Genomic DNA, 15,451 nt, shown 5'->3' with positions numbered 1-15,451 from the left:
TCATCTTCAGTCATATCCAGTTGAGATGGATACTTCTGGCACATCATCTTCAGTCATATCTAATAGAGATGTGCACCTCTAGCACATCATCTTCAGTCATATCCAGTAGAGATGGGTATTTCTGACGCATCATCGTCAGTCATATCCAATAGAGAAGGGTACTTCTGGTACATCATCTTCACTCATATCCAGTAGAGATAGATACTTCTGACACATCATCGTCAGTCATATCGAACTGAGAGTTGTACTTCTGGCACATCATTCTGCAGTCATAGCCAGTAGAGATAGGTACTTCTGGCCCATCATCTTCCGTCATATCCAGTAGAGATAAGTACTTCTGGCGCACTATATTCAGTCATATCCAACAGAGGTGGATACATCTGACACATCATCTTTAGTCATATCCAATAGAGTGGGGTACTTTAAAATATTCCAGTTTATAAACAACTGGATAACCAAAATGCACTAGCCTAATTTCAAATAATTTCTCGGTAAAATTAGAAAGCTAGCCCGTTGCAAATATTAATTTATATTTTGAATTTATTGTGAACTGTTTTATAATGTAAGTATATTTCAAACTAATCATGTCAGTAATGATTGCCTGCCTCTAATCATATGCATGACATAGGTAAACTTGTTTTCTTGTGGGGGTAGAGGCACCAGACAGATGCCCCACCCCCCATTACCAAACAAAAAATGAAAAGTGTTTTATGTGTAAGTGTATCCCCCAGGTATGTTGCTTGTTTTATTTTTATAAAAAGAATTTTAAATCAAAAATTTAATTATTTTAAATTTTTGATGGGGTATTTATATTTCCGAGTGTTATCTGTAAGGGTGTTCATCCGAGCCAAGTTTCTTTCACCTAGCTCGAATTCGCTCCCTTAGTTCGTCTTTGTGACCTTTGCTAGAGGTCTCCTTAGTCTCGTGTTTGCTATATGTGTATTGCTATGTATGTGAATGCTATATTAGTTTCCGTGTTGAGACAGCATATCAGTCAAATTTCCCCAATTTGCCTTAGTACTAGTTTTTATTTATATTTTTAAATATACTTTATTAATCATTGTTGAAAGGGCAACTGAGCGGTGTACTATTTTCAATAGAAATTAAAAAAAAGCCTAGTGTTTTATGTCCGTGCTTATATGTGTCGCTCATCGCATGATTTTGAAATGAGGCGGGCTGTACTCGAGTGAGGGTCCGTACTTTATTTATTTGTTGTATTTCACCCGACTCGAGTTTTGGCCCCCTCTGTTTTTTATTGTGGTCAAAATTCCAATTTGTATTAGTCAGCTATACAGTACGGGAGCTGTATAGTTAAGAGAGAGAGAGAGAGAGAGTTAGAAATAAGTAGAGGTGTTGTGTTTGTTTTTTTGTGTTTTGCATGTACCAGTATTGTTCCATATGGGGTTTTTTCTTAGGTTCTTTCATGGGCCTTTCCTCTTGGCGTGGCGCCTTGTGATATAGCCCCATCACGTCATTACCTCTTACTTTCCCCATACAGATACCCTGTCCTTTTGTGTATTTAAAGGTAAGGAGAATATTCCCTAAGGATTGTTTGATATTTATATATAAACACATGCAAATTAATAAGTGTTTAACGATATATTAGCCACCCTCAATGAGATCAGGGTTGGACATAGATGATAAAAACGTTTTTTTCGTCTTTTATTTTACCTCGAAAAACGCGTTTTTTTTACGTTTTCTATTTTTTTGCATTTTTTATATGACTTCATTCACACTAAAAAGCGAAACCGTATGCAGTGCAAGAGAGTGCGAGATGTAGTGTTTTTGTGCATGCAAATCTTCGCCTAAAGGAAAAGCTGGACAATATAAATTATATGGAGGAAACCATAGAGTGGTCAGATCAGTCAGATGGTGATAACGACATTGAGTGAAAAAAATTTCAATGTTATCTGGACTACGGTTTAAAACTTTTGACATTTTTTCATATTTGTATCACTGAAACTTTAAAACTGGTATGTAGAGTGTAAATAAGTAAAATATTGATTTATGTGTTGCCTAAAAACTACTGGAACTTTTTTTTTTCGTGTTTTATTTATTGAGAAAAAAATGCGTTTTTTTACGTTTTTTATTTTAATTTAAACGTTTTTACATCTATGGGGTGGGAACGAGGTCTTAGCCCGCGTTTGCGTTAACGCTCGTAATGAGCGCTATATCAAGGCCCCTTTCTTACCCCTAATCCCTGTTTGGTATTTGGTATTTAAACACATGCAAAATTTATATGTTTGTTTGTTGTTGTTTTTTTGGGGTGGGTAAATCCATTTTATATTTAATTTTTGAGAGATATCAAGTGATTTTTACTGACTTTAATTAGTCCATAATTTTTTAATTTTAAATAATTCTATCTGTTATTATGGCCTATGTTAGTTATTTTTTAATTGTTATTACCTGGCCACAGGCCATCATTGTTTTTGTAATGTGATCTGTTATCTTAATTACTGTCTTTTTGTCTAAATCCCCGTTCAAATATAGAATATGTTTCCTTTGATATCTCTCTTTTTTACATATCTCCATAATCAGGTAAACGATTTTGTTCGGATTTTTTCCCCTCCGTTGCATGTGCAACATGTACGTAAATCGTTTAGCTTTTACCAAACTTTTATCCAGTCCAAACCAGCTCTTGTCATATTTTATCTAGTCCAAACCAGATTCTACCATACCTTATTCAGTCCAGTCTTGTGATTAAATACGATTATCTCTTAATAGCTACATTGTCGCCTTCATACTAAGGTCACAAAATGTTTTCTACCACCTGTCTGAAAACCGTTGACTTTAGTACAATGTGGTTTTATGTTGTGCCATTATTGTTCGTTCCGTAATAACATTTCAAATTATTTTGCGTTCTCCCCGATGTTGTCTTTGAGTAGTGTCGGCGACATTTATGCAAAACACATGGATATAATTTGTGCTAATCTGTTTTTAGTATACTTATATCTTTACTACTCGCTAAAATGTCAAATGATATTTTTTAAATTTTATTTTGTTGTTACTCTAACCCTACTGGTTGGTCCAGAAATATGATTAGTTGTTACAACTGTTAATATTACACGTAGGATTTCATGACGCAAAATATCAATGCTCATAATATATCGTAATGCGTCGTTGCCCTATCACATGTCTTTGTCCAGTACTTAAGAACCATAAGGGCGTAACGTATTACGTCGTCGCAGGTGTCAAATGCACAGTAAACCATGTCCTAATGGACACCTGATTAAGACGCACAACTGCTCATAACGATCACATTTTCATACAGCTGTTACTATTATTTAATACCTCATAATTAAATCTTTACTTAACAGAGACATGTTTATAACTGACGGAATAGGTCATACATTTGCATAACCACTAGAATCACGTTTCAATGTATCAATGTTTATAAATGCACGTTTAATCAATTAGTAAAATAATGTTCCAAGAATCTTTACTAGGAGCGTAATGTACTTAGAGTCACTAATGGGCATTATTAGAATGCGTACACAAAGAAGAAAAAATGGAAGCAACTTTAAAATATCAGTTAAAAACTGGCTCCATGAATGCTAAATTTTGCGATCTGATTCCGAATTAAGGGTTTCAAAAAGTTTGCAAAATCATCAACAGACAGTATATAACACAAGTATGTTAGTCTCTGCCACAACAAACTCGCTCAGTGCACAACGGAAATGTGAGCAGTGATCTCTCTCTCTCTCTCTCTCTCTCTCTCTCTCTTCAAACACTTATAAATTGTATCAATTCTTTTGATAACTGAAGGTTACAGTACGTATACGTTTGTCAACCAATGTCTTGGCCCTTGACCCATTTCATCGTTGTTCCAAATTTTTAAAAGAAAACAGTTCGTGATTAAAACAATTTACCGCAGTAGATGCTTTCAGGCTTTGCTGTCTTTGACATACTTCACATACGTATTCAGCCCTTCCTTATTACTGTGTTGAATACAAAATAACTAGACTACTTAATTGCAGCGCTTATATATTTTATTCCAGATCGGGTTAGTGGGAAATTTACAGTCAGGGTTACAGGTATTCACTGCAAATATTAATCAAGAAAGAGTTGAAACAGAATCCACGTATTGTCCTTGAATGGAGGGTTCTTAATCAGTTCCATTGCTTTGGAGGATAATAAAATATACAGCGTTAACTTGCTTTGGCCTTTAATATTTCCTTTTCAAGACATAAACAATGTCATTACAAAGGTAAAATGAATACTCTTCGGTGCAATAGAAAAGTGGTTGAAGAAACAGCGTTGTAAAGCTGCATTGGCCTTGAACCCTTCAACCATCCGATTCCTTGGAATTTTCGTTATCTTACGTTTAAGTTATTTGTGCAAATAAATGGCAACAATTCTTCCTTTAAAACAGAAGAAATAACAATTTTAGACAAGTTTTGGCTACAGCTGATTTCCTCTGTTGATGCTGATGTTACTGACTTGGGTTTAACGCCATTTCTTATCGCAAGCTAGGCTATACATGGTGGCCAGTATAATGGGGGAGGGGAGAATCCGGGGACAACACCGGTAAGAACTACCGACCTACGGAAAGTTAATTGACAATTTTCTCACATACCTAAATTGGCCGAGCCTGAGACTTTAACCTGCAAAGAAGTGAGACGGCAGTGATTCGTCTGTAAATTTAACCTTTGACCTTTAAGGTCATCATCCATACGATGATGTTTATACACTGTTCATAAACAATACACCGAGGTATGAGATGTACTTTGTTCGAAATAATTGTATAAATGGAAAAGCCTTTGTTGAAAGCATACTATCATACGTGTACTTTGCCAAGGTTAAAATATAGTTCTGTTATTTGTTGTTTTTCTTTTTAGATCTGTTATTATTTCTCAAAATATTTGTAATTGTAAGAATATTAATTCATATTTTACAGCATTCGTGAAGCCGTGAAGCTTGAAAATTGAGTATACACTGTACATAGTATGAATAATCAAATTTCCAGCTTCACGACCTCATGAATTATGTGGATTATGAAGTTCAAATCTTAAATGCACACTTATATTGAACAGTCATAATTTACTTTTATCTTTCGACCGCTAGAATGGCACACCAGTAGCCTAATAACAATACAGAATACTGCCAAAAGCTATAACCACCGACACATGTTACACCGACCTTTGAACTTTTAGCCCTCATTATCTATGTATGCCAAGAGTAGAATTTGGGAGAAAGGTCTACCGAAGACAAACTGATGACAACAGGATATATATTGCCCTGTTTCCGTAGCCATTACCTAGGAATATACTTTCTTAGATGCGTAAATGTAATTACTAAAGTATGATCACACTCATTGTAATTATACACGTTTTTCATTGCTATTTTTAGCTGTCTATTTGGGTTACAATCTTTATCATTCACCTGCTATCTACTTCTCACAGGCTTGAAGAAAGACCAGTGGACATAGGGGTGGGTGGCTGGCCAAAAATAGCAATAATTATAACAAAAATTGCCACAGTAAAGGTTCCGCTCTACCGTTGATATGTAATTATGAGAGATAAGGTGATTTATTTGCATTGGCAATATACACATTGGAAAGAATGTTGGCATACCTTTATGCCGTTTTCATGTAAAGGGGCTTAAATAATTTTGCATGTGGTATTTATGAAAACCTTGAACAACCTACAGCAGACAACTGATCAAATGACTCATTAACGATGCTCAAGAAATTAGACTGAACTTGTCCAGACTACACGAACTTTAGCAGTTATTAAAATAAAGAACATTAATTTTGCCTGTGTAGATAGACAATATCAGCTTCTGAAAGGAAATCAAATGAATTATAACATATAAAAAAGTAGAGAAATTTATCATATTTTTAACATTTTTGTTTAATTTTCCTTTGTGGTCCAGAAAATGAAAATGACCAAGCGGATGTAGCAGTCTTTCGTGAGATGCATATCTGAAGTAAGGCCAAGCTGTATACTCTGCAACCCAAATTACGCCCAATCAAACAGACACCAAAATAAAGAGAATTAAACGTTATTTTAACAACACCTAAGATATGCAAGGTCTTTTATTAAATAACCCGGACAATCAGTGAGGAAAACGTGGAAAATTCCTGGTCTTTAAAAAGTAAGAAAGTGTAGAGTGGAACCAAAGTGATTTGTCGACATGTTCATCGTCACATAATGTTAACGATGTATATCAAGTTTCTAAACAATCTATATTTTTTTAAAAATGCAGGACTAGTTGCGTGAACGAGAGCCAGACAGAAGGACGAACAGACGCCAGGATTACTATATACGATGAGGATTATTTTTTTTTAAAGTCCAGTGGCAATTTTTCTGCATTATTTTATGTGTTATGTCTCGGCTCAGTGAATAATGTATTCTCCATATTTTTGAATGGCCTGGAAAGATTTCTTCTTGAAAATAATTGCAGTGGTATACACAAATAACTATCAGACAATATGGCGTCACTTTCGAATAAAAACAAAACTTCTGATATTTGGAACTCGAAACAAAGTTAATTATGAATTCACTATTGGTATTCAATTGATTGACAATTGGAGTCATTTTAAATGCCTAGTTCTTATCTTTCCCAAGAATTAAAGATTTTATAGTGCGATATAGCACAATGATAGCCAAGCTAAAACAAAGCTCTGTATTTACTTATCAACAATTCCAATCCTGCATGTGCAAATCGGCTTTCATTTGCATCTTTCTGATCATGCCATTTTGCTTATTTCACTCTATGGATTTGAGGTGTGGAGATTTTAAATATCAAAATCATTGAACATTTGGATAATTAATTTTAAAGAAATATTACAACATTCAGGAAAAGCAGACATATTGATATTTGTTTCTCTGAGCTACCGACGAATCCAACACATTATTATCAAAAAATGAATGATAGGGTTCTGCATTTCCATTATTAATGTCAAACAGACTAATTAATTAAACTCATATGTCCGAGATTATTGCTGATTTAAACGCTTCTTAAAGGATGAATTGTATCAACAATATTTGAATATTTGTATGAAGAACAGTCTTTTAATGAGGAATTTATAAACAATCCTGAAGGAACTGAACATAAAATTACAGAACTCTAAAAGAGTTTTTTATGAAGACGTGGAGTACCTCTGTAACCTGACCCTCTAGGAGGAAGGTTTATTACAGTATTAATATCTAAATTCTGAACTCTACGTGCTACATTAACCTAGATATGTGTTTCTGCTACTGATAAAGTTTAGGACTTCTAATCATCTGCCACTGATAAAGTTTAGGACTTCCAATCATCTGCCATAGATAAAGTTTAGTAATTCTAATCATCTGCCACTGATAAAGTTTAGGACTTCCAATCATCTGCCATAGATAAAGTTTAGTAATTCTAATCATCTGCCACTGATAAAGTTTAGTAATTTTAATCATCTGCCACTAATAAAGTTTAGGACTTCTAATCATCTGCCACTGACAAATTGTAGGACTTCTAATCATCTGCCACTGATAAAGTTTAGGACTTTTAATAATCTGCCACTGATAAAGTTTAGTACTTTTAATCATCTGCCACTGATAAAGTTTAGTACTTCTAATCATCTGCCACTGATAAAGTTTAGGACTTCTAATCATCTGCCACTGATAAAGTTTAGAATTTTTGATCATCTGTCACTGATAAAGTTTAGGACTTCTAATCATATGCCACTGATAACGTTTATGACTTCTAATCATCTGCTACAGATAAAGTTTAGGACTTCTAATCATCTGCCACTGGTAAAAGTTAAGGCATTCTAATCATACACCCTCCATTAAAACGTATTGAAAATACATCACTCGAGGAAAGAAAATATAATTAATATGACAAACACGATATGGTCGACGAGTACCAGTATTTATTTATTCGGCATCATTTTCCAGCTGAAAGAGTAAGAGTTCTAAAACCCTTCTTCTTCTGTAGACCTTTAATTTACAAATTGCAAAGGCTATTTTAACACATAATTTCAGAGTTCTTCATAATCTGTTATAATTTTTCACTTTGATAGTGAAACGTTATTTTAAATTATAATTCGTGTAATTATAAAGTTATGTTTCCTTTATGCATTACCAATGCATTTTTTTTTCTCAATTAATTTATTAAATTCCACGACGGTTAATCTTGTACGTGAGTCATATATCTTAAAACATTATGTACAGAGAGTGTAGCTTACATTTGTAAATATGTGTTATAGCCATTTAACCACACATTGCAACAAACATTTCAAATTATGGCACGCAAACTATTACTTTTATTGTTTATGTCTGGATCAATGGCACGGTTTCAGATAGTAAATCATTATTTATTTGTACTGTCGGATTTAAACTGATACGCATTTGTGGTGCTTTTATATGCCACCTTTGTATGGCCTGAGAGATTTTTCACAGATACATATTTGTTCTGTTCTGGTCGGCATATTGTGAATTTCGATCAATACGTTATAAATGGTTTGTGTGATTATGTGCTAATCAATGACCCTATGTATCCACTGTTTCACGAATTGATTACGGTTAACCCTTCTTGCATACACTTTTGTCGACAGAGCCGTGGTAATAAAACGACCATTGTATTGCCACCCGCATATAGGGGTGGATAGTTTGCACATATAGTATGTAAACATGGCTCCTTAATCAATTTGTCAGACATATTAACCCGTATTGTCAAGTTACTTACAAACAATTATGACAATATTTTGACCCGATTACATGGATAGTGTGATTACAGTTGAATGAAATGTATTGCTCAGTCCGGATTTCGTTTCGACAGCGGTAAATCCATATTCAACATTTTGTTATGAATATACGTCTGGCTTTTGTTTTAGAGTTGGCGAGTACAATGGCTGACAGGGAACCAGATTACACTGATATGAACCCAATAGTTTGAATTTCATTTCATCATAACCTTCAAATTTTAACTTTGGCAGATCGTTTTTGTAAACCATTAGGAACGATTCCCATCGATTAACGGAACCGTTTTCAAGATGGGAAGTTGGATGGAAACATTTTAGTTTTAAATAGGTTTGATAAGTTACCAGTGTCTTGTTATATATATATATATATATATATATATATATATATATATATATATATATATATATATATATATATATATATATATATATATATATATATATATATATATATGGTAGAGAGATATATGGAATACAATCTGGTAGATAGATATATCGTAGAGATATATATGGTGGATACATATCTAGTAGAGAGATATATGGTATACATCTGGTAGATATATATGTGTGGTAGAGAGATATGTGGTAGATAGATGGTAGATAGATATCTGGTAGAGAGATATATGGTATACATCTGGTAGATAGATATATGGCATTTATCTCTTAGAGAGATATATGGTATACATCTAGTAGATATATATGTATGGTAGAGAGATATATGGTGGATGGATGGTAGATAGATATCTGGTAGAGAGATATATGGTATACATCTGGTAGATAGATATATGGTATATATCTGGTAGAGGTATACATCTGGTAGAGAGATATATGGTATACATCTAGTAGATATATATGTATGGTAGAGAGATATATGGTAGATAGATATCTGGTAGAGAGATATATGGTACACATCTGGTAGATAGATATATCGTATAGATATATATGGTAGATAAATATCTGTTAGAGAGATAGATGGTAGATATATGGTGGATATATATCTGGTAGAGAGATATATGGTATATAGATATCTGGTAGAGAGATGTATGGTATACATCTGGTAGATAGATATATGGTAGAGAAATAGATGATATATATATATATATATATATATATATATATATATATATATATATATATATATATATATATATATATATATATATATATCTGGTAGAAAGATAGAAGGTAGATAGATGGAAGAGATATATATCTGCTAGAGAGATATATGGTAGACATATGTCTGGCAGAGAGATAGATGGTAGATAGATGGTAGGTATATATCTGGTAGAGAGATATATGGTATACATCTGGTAGATAGATATATGGTAGAGAGATACATGATAGATAGGTGGTATATATATATCTGGTAAATATCTGGTAGATAGATCTATTGTAGAAAGATAGATGGTAGATAGATATCTAAGAGAGATATATGGTATATATCTGGAAGAGAGATATATCGTAGAGAGATAAATAGTAGATGGTAGATAGATATCTGGCAGATATATATATGGTGGCTATATATCTGGTAGAGAGATATATATGGTGGATAGATATATGGTAGAGAGATAGATTTTAGATAGATATCTGGTAGAGAGATATATCGTAGATAGATGATAGAGAGATAGATGGGAGATATATAGATGGTAGACATGTGGTAGACTGATAGATGGTAGACATATTTGGTAGATAGATGATGGCATATGAATATATGGTAGAAGTATGGTATATAGATACATAGTAGATATAAGGTACATAGATGGCAGAAAGATAGATGGATGATATATACAATGAGACAGTTTGATAACGAAACATTTAGAATGAGGCAGAAGGAGATAGATTGATAGGTGGGTAGGTAAGCTGGTAGAAAGATATTTAAGTGGAAGATGGGTTGGTAGAGAGATGTACGTAAGATGGTATGTTTATTGTTTGATCGATAATTACATAGATAGATAGATAGATTAGATAGATATATAGATAGATAGATAACATAGATAGATAGACAGACAGACAGATAGATAGATATATAGATAGATATAGATTAGATATATAGATAGATAGATAAATATGTAGATAGATAGATAGATAGATAGATTAGATAGATAGATATATAGATAGATAGATATATAGATTAGATAGATAGATATAGATAGATAAATAGATAGATGGATATGTAGGTAGGTAGATAATTAGGTAGACAGACAGATAGATAAGATATATATATATATATATATATATATATATATATATATATATATATATATATATATATATATATATATATATATATATATATAGATAGATAGATAGATAGATAGATAAATAGGTAGGTATATAGATAGATGGATATATAGGTATGTAGGTAATTAGTTAGACAGCCAGACTGACATACAGACAGACACATAGATAGCTTTATAGATATATAGATAGATAAGTAGGTAGATAGATAGGGAGAAAGGTAGATAGGTAGATAGATGGATATGTAGGTAGGTAGGTAGGTAATTAGGTAGACAGACAGACAGACAGCCTGACATACAGACAGACAGACAGACAGATAGATAGATATATAGATGGATATGACAAGCTCATAAAATAAAGAGAATGTTTGAAATGTTTAGTGACAAACATATCCATATTCATTTCTCTTCCTTTTGACTCCGTTAAGGTTTACACGGCATGCAAAGTACCCTACCAACTAGTCATTTCTGAAATCTATATTGTTCGAAAAGTTTATAGAGAAACGTTTTTTATATTTATCTCCCCATAACAAATCTCTGTTTAGAGGTAGAATTTTACGGCATGCAATATCCCAGCCAAGTAACGTTTAGGGGGCAGGGCCAGTTTTTATGTACAAATTTAATGCCGCAATCAACGACCTAGTATAAAAAATCATACAAAATCAAATACAAAAGTGAGGTAAAAAAAGATCCATATTTTTAGATACCTATATTGAAACAAAGCATAAGAATATTATTCACTCGACCAGAAAAGTCAATAGCAGTTCATAGCAGAAGAAGTTTATGCACCCAACCCCAAATTTCTACCTATAATTTTCATGTCCGAAGGTCATTTTTTTAAACCATGTGATTCTCACAGTGCAATCACAAACATTTTTCCGAGAGGACACTTCTGCACCAAAACAGAGTGTGTACTAAACAGACTGATGCAATTGAAAATAGTTGTCATCCAAGCCGTTTTTTTAGATATTCTACTTGCACCAAACCCACGTGTTTACTGTTATGGGAGGCTAGCTCTTCTTCCTAGCCGACTATTGGTATTTCACTATCAACATACTGCAGAGTATGTACGTGCCTGACATCAATTTCAAGAACAACACAAGCCCGAAACACCTACTTCACAAATATATCCATATCTTTAAATAGTGAAGAATAATACCTGAAAAAGTCGCACCATAGCCTTAAGTTAAGAAATTTGCCAGGGGCCAATTTACGAAACTGGACCCTGCCACATTTAGTGCCCCAGTTCCCTCTGGCGTACTGCCGCTAGTGACGTCCCAGCAATTCATCTAAATGTTTCCAGTACCTTGCTAGTGGAGAGGCGATTCTGCTAAGAGCACTTGCTGAGACTAACTCAGTATTCTTCCATATATCTTTTCTTTTTCGAGCTGACTGCTAGACATTAGGATGTGATTATCTGACAGACTTGCTCAGCATGTTATGAAAAACCTCCAGTATAGTTAGTTCTATTATCACTATTCCTATAGAAAATCGTCCACATGGGAGAAAGAAATAGCCCACCAATGTAATTTCCCAGGAAGCAGTTAAAGAAATCCTGAACAGCTGGGCACGTCCATGTAGGACAGGTGATGATAAACGAGTTTTCTATGTTCTCTTTAATAATTTGACTGTTAACAAAGGTATCAGATGTATGTGACTTTCCATATACGTTTGCACAGTTTATGACTATAGGATGGAAAGCGTGAAATCCACAGTTCCTTGCACTTTGCGCCATAAGCTGTAAGAAAAGTAGGCATCATCCACAAATTCGGATCTGTCTAACATTAGTCTGTCTAACCATAAAAAGGATAATTTAAGGCATCAAACAACTTTGTCGGGATGAAAGCAATGTCCAGTCTCTGTGTTTGGGCTTTTACATTTTGAAGAATTTGTCTGCAGTGCCCAATTGTTTTGCCATTCCCAAGAAAGACATATAACAAGTTTTGAAAGTAATATATGTATACTATATATTACCGAACGATTCGAACTGTATGGGACAGTATATATATCTATATCTATATATATATATATATATATATATATATATATATATATATATATATATATATATATATATATATATATATATAGGGGCCCCGAGTGGCCGAGTGGTCTAAAGCGCTCACCATTCCTGATCACTGCCATCTCACCTCTGGCTGCGTGGGTTCGAGTCCAAGGCTTGGCTAACGTGGGTACGTGGGAAAGCCTGCCAGTAGCTTCTCTTGGGTCGGTGGTTCTTCCCTGGATTTGCCAGGGTTCTTCCTCCACCAGTTATACTGGCCGCCATGTATAGCCTATTTTGTGCTGAAAAATGGCGTTAAACCCTAGAACAACAACAACATATATATGTCATGTTTACCCCGACCCAGAGTAGCCCCAGTTTGAAACATGTATAATCAAGGTAATTCTGACAGGCCATTGTTTGATGTTAAACATTGCCGAAGGCTAGCACTAATCCATTACGTAAGATTGTCGTAGTTAGAAGTGGAGAGCCGGACATAGGAGTTGCGAAGTCACAGATAGCCAATTATCACCTAGGTGTGGAAATATTTTCCAAGATCAAAGAAGTTGCCTGAAGAAGTGGGAGTGTCTTAACTTCTTTTCCCTGCAAACAGACAGACAGGTTGAACTGGCCGCTAAGACGATTGGATAGGATGACAGCGCCTCCCAATCAGAATTGAGATAGGGGAGAGACCTTGATTTGGGTAGAATGACATCTCCACGTCTTCCGGCAAGAATTGGTTCGCTGAGAGAAATTACCCAGAGAAGAGGTTAGCGTAACTCCGAATAGCCATTCGTTATTGGCGGGAAAATCTTAGAGCGGGAAATTCTGAGTACAGAAAGCTTCAAATAAAGTCAGTGGGATATTTGTTCGGTCTTTGTAGAATGCGACTGCATTTTAATTGTAGGTCGTATGTATACTTTATTATTACTAGAATCGTAGTACGAAGAATTACTTTGCTTTGTTAATATGTTTGCATATTTTGAAGAAATGAGTTGATATTTGTAAAGAATTATATAGCTTGCTAGCCGTCGTAAGAGTTAATATTGTAATTTGCTATGTGGGTATTTTATAGTAGACTAACACATGTGTTCACATGATTATAGATTTTGCCATTGTTTAATATTTGTAATGTACAGACATGCGTCTGATTGTTGTCAGATTGTAGTACGATGAGATTAAATATATATGTGTGTATACTGACGTGACGCAATGTATTGATGTCTGTATAACAACTCGCTGATACCGTGTTATTACCCCATTGTTTACCCTGTAAGAAGTGTGTGGGAACTTCGATGTGTATGCATGCGTGACCGAAACCGTGATAGCTTATCTGATGATTAATTGTCGATATAGTGTGAGGTGAGATTCGATAAAACATATGTTAACGCCTTGTGGTTTTTCACAGGAAGCTTTGAGGGACAGACCAGTTACAGTTTGGTCCCGTAGTCTTAGATAGAGAGACGGAGAAAGGAGAGAAGAAAGATGAAGTTGAAGTCTGGGAGCGAAATTGAAGGAGGAGATAGTAGAGAGGGAAAGAAGAAGAAAGGAGAAGTTGAAGTCTGGGAGCGAAATTGGAGGAGGAGATAGTAGAGAGGGAAACGGAGACGAAGGAGGAGTTGGAGAAACGGAAAGAAGGAAGGAATCAGCGGGAAAGAAATAGATGAGTAGATGCAAGGACAGGGGAAAAATCGAACTCACACTGTAAATCACGGGATGAATTAGGCTGTCACTTGGTCGAGGGAAAGACGAGTGATTGGAAGTTATCATTTTAATTTATCGAATTTATTAAATTGTTATTGATTGAATTTTCATCTTCGTGTTCTCTATAATTTAACCGTCGTCATTGCTGACTGGGGGCTCAGAGCTGTAAATCTACCTCGTCACTAATTTAACTTTCTAATCTCACCAGCCAGGGTGGAACTTCCATCATAATTTAATTAAATTATATTGGAAGAACCCCACCCCAATGCGTGCAAACGTCACTATATATATATATATATATATATATATATATATATATATATATATATATATATATATATATATATATATATATATATATATATATATATATATATATACTGTCCCATACAGTTCGAATCGTTCGGTAGCCCTTAAGAATTATTTTCAGATTCAAGCTACTCGCAAAGTTACTTCCATGAAATGTAGAACTACTGCTTGCATCTACATGGTCAATCTTAAAGACTTCGAGTCCCAATTCCCTGCATAGTAAACCCGTTGTATTTTTATTGATATCTTATCTATGATCACTGAGTTGACATGGCAATATCTAGCTGAATATTAAGATTGTTTGAGACTTTCTGTCAATCACGACAATATGAAATCTCGTGTCTAGATTGAATTCAGTACATCTACTGAAATAACAACCAACACATTCAACAATCGAACGATGAGTTTAACATGACGAATGGAAAAGGCACCATCCATATGATACATGTTTCACCTTCATCGGGCACGCGAACGATGCAGATTTTTTCGTGGATCAACTCCCGACTACTAAAGAGG

Source organism: Sinohyriopsis cumingii, chromosome 16 (assembly GCF_028554795.1).
Source record: "Sinohyriopsis cumingii isolate HCF-2022 chromosome 16, ASM2855479v2, whole genome shotgun sequence".
Classification (NCBI taxonomy): domain Eukaryota; kingdom Metazoa; phylum Mollusca; class Bivalvia; order Unionida; family Unionidae; genus Sinohyriopsis; species Sinohyriopsis cumingii.
This window is presented reverse-complemented; position numbering follows the sequence as displayed.